This window comes from Paramisgurnus dabryanus, chromosome 11 (assembly GCF_030506205.2).
Source record: "Paramisgurnus dabryanus chromosome 11, PD_genome_1.1, whole genome shotgun sequence".
Taxonomy (NCBI): domain Eukaryota; kingdom Metazoa; phylum Chordata; class Actinopteri; order Cypriniformes; family Cobitidae; genus Paramisgurnus; species Paramisgurnus dabryanus.
In genome coordinates, this window is record NC_133347.1 from 35,176,125 (window position 1) to 35,182,003 (window position 5,879).

The 5,879-nt window shown below is 46.6% G+C and overlaps 3 long non-coding RNA genes across 3 annotated transcripts; 2 read left to right on the top strand and 1 right to left on the bottom strand.

Moving 5' to 3' along the window:
- Window positions 1-267: 267 nt before the first annotated feature.
- Window positions 268-1,369, top strand: LOC135753335 (uncharacterized). Its single transcript, XR_010533595.2, has 4 exons — window positions 268-469; window positions 959-1,024; window positions 1,104-1,158; window positions 1,243-1,369. It is a non-coding gene; the product is annotated as an uncharacterized lncRNA (long non-coding RNA).
- Window positions 1,370-1,969: 600 nt separating this feature from the next.
- LOC135753315 (uncharacterized) lies at window positions 1,970-2,783 on the top strand. The gene is made up of 2 exons (XR_010533590.2): window positions 1,970-2,057; window positions 2,149-2,783. It is a non-coding gene; the product is annotated as an uncharacterized lncRNA (long non-coding RNA).
- A 488-nt stretch (window positions 2,784-3,271) lies between these two features.
- Window positions 3,272-5,181, bottom strand: LOC135753301 (uncharacterized). Its single transcript, XR_010533570.2, has 2 exons — window positions 5,001-5,181; window positions 3,272-4,913 (listed from the first exon to the last, which is right to left on the bottom strand). It is a non-coding gene; the product is annotated as an uncharacterized lncRNA (long non-coding RNA).
- Window positions 5,182-5,879: the final 698 nt, after the last annotated feature.

Sequence of the window (5,879 nt, forward strand, 5' to 3'; positions counted from 1 at the left end):
TGAAAACACCAAGTCCCAGAATGCATTGCTTCGCTGCTCTACGAGGCCACTCCCTAGTCACGCCTACTGGTTTGAGACGGCAGGAGGGAGGGAGATTCAATTAGACTAAATACAACTTTTACAGACACGTCTGCGACGATTTAGTTGATATATTATTATAAATACTACCTTTTCCACATTGAAATGATGATAAGTTGCGTTGTACCGGGATGTTTTCATCGTTTGCTGCGGTGTAAACAATGGCTGCGGGCTATCAACCACGCAAAGTGTCGAGAAGACAACGATGCGGTAAAATAAAAAAAACAGAGGGTTTGCAGTCTTCATTTCAAGCATGAAGACATCGAACCCAATGTACTCGGAATGAAGCAAAACACGCGAAAGGACACTGGAATTCCGTTCATGTTTACCTTCACAGACACGACGAACAGCCGGAGCCATCTGGTATCAAACGCATTCGTCTACGTTTGAGGTAAGACTCTTGCTAATACTCGTTTCTGATCACACAGTAGCCTTTACATAGTTATACAGTGGTTAGCAAAGTAACGCTAGATAGATAATGACACATAAGTTGGGTGTTCTCAAAATAAAACAACTGTTAGCTACCGAGCTACTTCTGGAGTTGCGTAAGCACGAAAGCCTGTTACTGTAAAGTTATTCGATGGTTGAGATAACTGCAGATACATTTGCCAGATGTACATGATTAATTAAATAATATTTATGCATACTACACGTAAATAACATTGCATTTTATCTGTAAAACTGTAAAATATAGTAATATGCAATTTATCATTGCATATTACTGTATTGCATATCATTTTTATAGCACTAGTTACTTTGCATATTCATATTCAGACTTTATTGATCAGGTGGTGAAATTCAAAAACTACCTGCAAAGTCAAACTTCTGCTGTTATTTTGGTGAAAGAAATGCAAAAGTATTGTTCTGCATTTACTCACAGGTTTCCAGAAGAAGATGCAGAAGAAGGGGGAAAAAAGAACAATGAAATCCTCCTTGCATGGACCAGGTCAGTGTTTGTTTGTAATGTGGGAGACTTTACATTGGTTTGCAAGGTTAAAAGTTACTAATTGTATTATCTTTTATAGGTCTGTCCTAAATCATATGTGGTTTTCCTGTGCAACCAGTAAGGGGGACGTTGAGGTAAGACATTTGATTCTAATTTGATTCATTTTTAGGAAAAACGATTTTTCTAGACTTATTGATAATAATCATATTTTCATGCAGGTACTGAAATTCCTGTGTAAATCCATTCTACACCATGTGTGTAATGAGCATGAGTGTACAGATGATGACGGAGGACATCCTGTGGCATTTCAAGACCTGTCATCGCTGGTCCTTGATAAAAGGCTTCTGAGAGGCATGGAAAAGATGGCCCTTGTGAGGACTCTGCCATAATCTTGTTGGGTAATTATATCTAGTTGTGTATGGCAGGGTCCTGACAGTACAATGTTTTGTGTGTGAGAACGTGGTTTTGGTATTGTCATATCAGACCACGTTTTTCCCGTGTCTTGTGACTTTTCCCCGCTCCCTTGTATTCTCTTGTCATTGTGTGTTATTTTTCCCCGCTCCCTTGCATTTTCCAGTCTTTGTTTTTATGTCTTGTTTAGGTCTAGTGTTCTGTTTTCATGCATGTATGTATATATATATATATATATATATATATGTATATATATTTATATATATAAATATATTTATGGTTTTGTCTTGTTGGTACTGTGGTTGTCTTGTGCTTGTATGTGTTTTACAGGTTCACGTGTGCTTCCCTCACAGGTGTTCCTGTTCAGTGTGATTGCCGCCTCTCGTCTTCCTCACCTGTTGCTTGTTTTCCTCTCGTCTGATCTGTGTATTTAATCCCTGTGTGTCTTTGCAAGTCCGTTTGTCGATATAGTCGCCTGTCACCTTGTCTAGATACTTGTCTGTCACTTTGTGTGTACTCGCCAAATTACTAGCTCTGCTAGCTACCAGTTCTGTCCTGTCCTTGTTTCCAGTTTTTGATTTAATATCTCCCCATCCCAGTTTGTGCTCTCTGCTACCCGGGAGTTTTGCTGTGGATTTTGTTCCTGTCCCTGTTTCCAGTTTATTGATTTAATTTCTCCCCCATTCCAGTTTGTGCTCTCTGCTACCCGGGAGTTTTTGCTGTGGATTTTGTTCCTGTCTCTGTTTCCAGTTTAGTGACTTAATCTTCCCTACCCCAGTCTGTGCTGTCTGTTATCCGGGAGTTTTTGCTGTGGATTTTGACTATTCGACGGCTCTCTGAAACGGCCCTCCACCTGCCTGCTTAACTGCCTGCCTGTTCTATTGACTGCTTTTGTGCTTACAGCAGCGCACCCTCGCCGCGGCATAGCCGCTGTCCAGCAGGAGGGTCCTACAGCACATGTGCTGCCCGGCTTGCAGCAGCACACACTCGCCACGGCATAGCCGCTGTCCAGCGGGAGGGTCCTTCAGCACTGAAGCTGCACGGCTTCTCCCTTCAGCCCCACTAACGCTCTCTCTCTCGCTGCCCGCCGCAGGATCTCATCTTCCCATCTGCCTCGAGTGCCTGTAGCCGGTTTTGTCTCCCTGTTCCTGGCCTTTTGTGGCTGGTCCCCACATATACTCTCTCCCACCGTTCGCTGCCTGGCCGGAGCCCGAACGTGTGTGGCTCTCCTCCCCGGTGCTTGTGTGTGCTCCCCGCCTCAGCCGTCTGCCCTGGTGTGGCTTTATGCCCAGACGCGCTATTGTCTGTTTACCCACGTTATTGTTAATAAAACCTTCTGTTTACTGCATTGGGATCTCTTCTGTTTTCTTGTGCCTGACAGCCCTGTTCAAACATACTGGTGAGAAGTTGCGCTTGTACACTTCATTGTTTTTCCAAATCCTAATGATCATGTTTTAATTTGTTATATCCCTTCTTTCTTTCTCTTTATATAATTGCACACAGGGCCGCTGGAAGTCTTTCACAGCGCACTTTTGAAATACCTCCCCAATGTTAGTTCCTGCACTACAATGGTACCACACTGCCCATAGCTGTACATATCTTATTTATATGGTTCTTGCTGAATATGAATATTTATTGTGTTTTTCTTATAATATATTCTGTTTATACACTGCATAAATCAATATTATTTATACTACTATTAGGTTACTGCTACTACATTGCACATACATCTGTCACAGGTAGGGGTGGACCCAGGTGTAAATAAGGTCACGCCCCTTTCTCCACCTCGAGGAGATTCCCAAAGCCACCCCAATGACCAGACACACAAGGTAAGCATAAAATTAAAATATACTTTATTTAATTTACTTAAAAATATTAAATAGGGAAGGGGAAAGGGGAACTTAAATGACGGCCACTCTAGGCTCTCCTCCACGGCTCAATATCTCAGTGTTCACGTTGGCTCTCTTTCTCTCCACAGACGGCTGCTCTGCGCTGGTTACAGCTTCTAGGTAGGTATGGCTCTCTCCATAGCTCAATATCTCAGTGTTCACGTTGGCTCTCTTTCTCTCCACAGACGGCTGCTAGGATACAGGGACACAGTGAATCGTTCTTAAGACGTTCGCTCACCTCTGCGCTGGTTACAGCTTCTAGGTAGGTATGGCTCTCTCCACCGCTCGATATCTCAGTGCTCACATTGGCTCTCTTTCTCTCCACAGACGACTGCTGGGATACAGGGACACAGTGAATCGTTCCCAAGACGTTGCTCACCTCTGCGCTGATTACAGCTTCTAGGTAGTTAGGGCTCTCTCCACAGCTCGATATCTCAGTGTCCACGTTGGCTCTCTTTCTCTCCACAGACGGCTGCTGGGACACAGGGACACAGTGAATCGTTCTCAAGACGTTGCTCACCTCTGCGCTGGTTACAGCTTCTAGGTAGGTATGGCTCTCTCCACAGCTCGATATCTCAGTGTTCACGTTGGCTCTCTTTCTCTCCACAGACGGCGGGTCGCGAGCTTGCGCTGGCTGGTTTCTGCAATGCAGCGATTTAGCAATGTTTTGTAATAGGACGCCGGGGGCCAAGACCCTCTCGGCGGACTCGTCGATGAACAGAGGGGCGAGAAAACCACGCCGGCACACCGGGTCGAGCGCTGCCCGTTCCTCGAGACCCGTTGGTCGATCGAAAACTGGACCGGGGCGCCCTTTCGCCGAGACCTCGGGCCAGCGGATCTCTCTTGCCTCTACTCTGTGATGATGAACAAAACACAAGTAAGGTAACAATAGTAGGTGCAGTACTCACACACGCTGCCACTCGCACCGTTCTTCGCCGCCACTCTGTAATTCTGTGGAACTGAAAGCACACTACAGCAGTATTATACAGGGTTTTCTAGCGCCGTTCTTTCCTCTTCACCGTCCCGGGACGAGTGACTGGGAACGGGATTACGTCAAACAGGACACAGCACTCACACTGCAATACACGGCATTACACAGCACCACTTCAAGTGAAAATTTCCAAAGACTCACCCCACCACGCTCAGTGCACAACAATAGACACCCGTCTTCTTCCACGTCGCTCTGGGCGAGAATAGGGAGATGGTAGATGGCCTAGCGCTTATTTGCTATCGTTGCTGTAGCTGCTTTCCCACGGAAACCTTCGGCTCACCCACCACGCTGGTACAGGGGTAGGGCCACTCGATCTCTCTTAAGAACACTCAAACAATGTATCAATCCAATATATATAAACACTCACTTCAAGGGATTTGGTTACTCACGATCGCTGTCTTTCTTCGTCCTATGTTGTCTTCATGCCAACAGTAACTCAGGCATCTAGACAGGGCGCTTTCCAGCCACAAACACCACTTTTCCCACAGATGTATACTCACAGTGGTAAGTTTTCCTCTCCTTCCGTTTCTCTCAACCAATGTCAGTGTCCGGCTAGTACTTCACCTATAAGGTCTTCGATGTCCTCATTTCCATCGATCTATGATCCACACATGGAGAGAGAGAGCAATACAGCGATCCGAATATAGCGTATTAGGCGAGCTCAACTCAGCACTACAATACACACCAACACCTCAGTGGATAACATCAGCGATTTCGGGGTGCTCCTTTTTAAAAGATCCACGACTTGCCTTCCTTTCACCCTCTGTGACTCTGTCCTCTTTCCGCCCGCTTCAGCGGTCGCCGGATCAACAGAGCTTCGGGCTCTTCAAAAGGTGCGTGTCTTTGTCTGCCTTTGGCAAAGGAGCTCCCCCGTGTCACTCGCCTCTCGTGTCTGAGTCATTGGGGTGGCTTTGGGAATCTCCTCGAGGTGGAGAAAGGGGCGTGACCTTATTTACACCTGGGTCCACCCCTACCTGTGACAGATTTTGGCGTAGTCGGCAGGGCTCCACCTCGAGTTGAGTAACCAGACTAGCCCAATGACCAACAACGCGGGGCCCGCAGCCCAACCCCGTGCCATGCCCGTCCTGTTTTTAAAGAAAGACCCGACGCCATTTTTACCCGCCCCTATGAAGAGCCCGTTCTAGGGACTAGAACGGATTGGCGGGGGAGGATGTCACAAGGTGACTTAGGGCGGAACCAAAAATGGAGAGGAGAGGTTCCGCCCGGAGATTTTTTTTAATGCACTAGTTTACTTCCTGGTTTCCAGGGCAACGTTATCAGGGCTTTACGAGCCACAGGTGTGAGGCATCAAGTAAGCAAAGTGTGATTGGAGGCTGGGGGACAATGAAGCACTTAAATAGCTCTGCTGAAATACAGAAAGGAGCGATTGACACGAGAGCGATGTACACAAGAGGCGATTGACACGGGGAAGCTCCTTTGCCAAAGGCAAACAAAGACACGCACCTTTTGAAGAGCCTGAAGGCTCTGTTGATTCGGGGATCGCTGAAGCGAGCGGAAAGAGGACAGAGCCACAGGAGGCGAAAGGAAGGCTAGCCGTGGATCT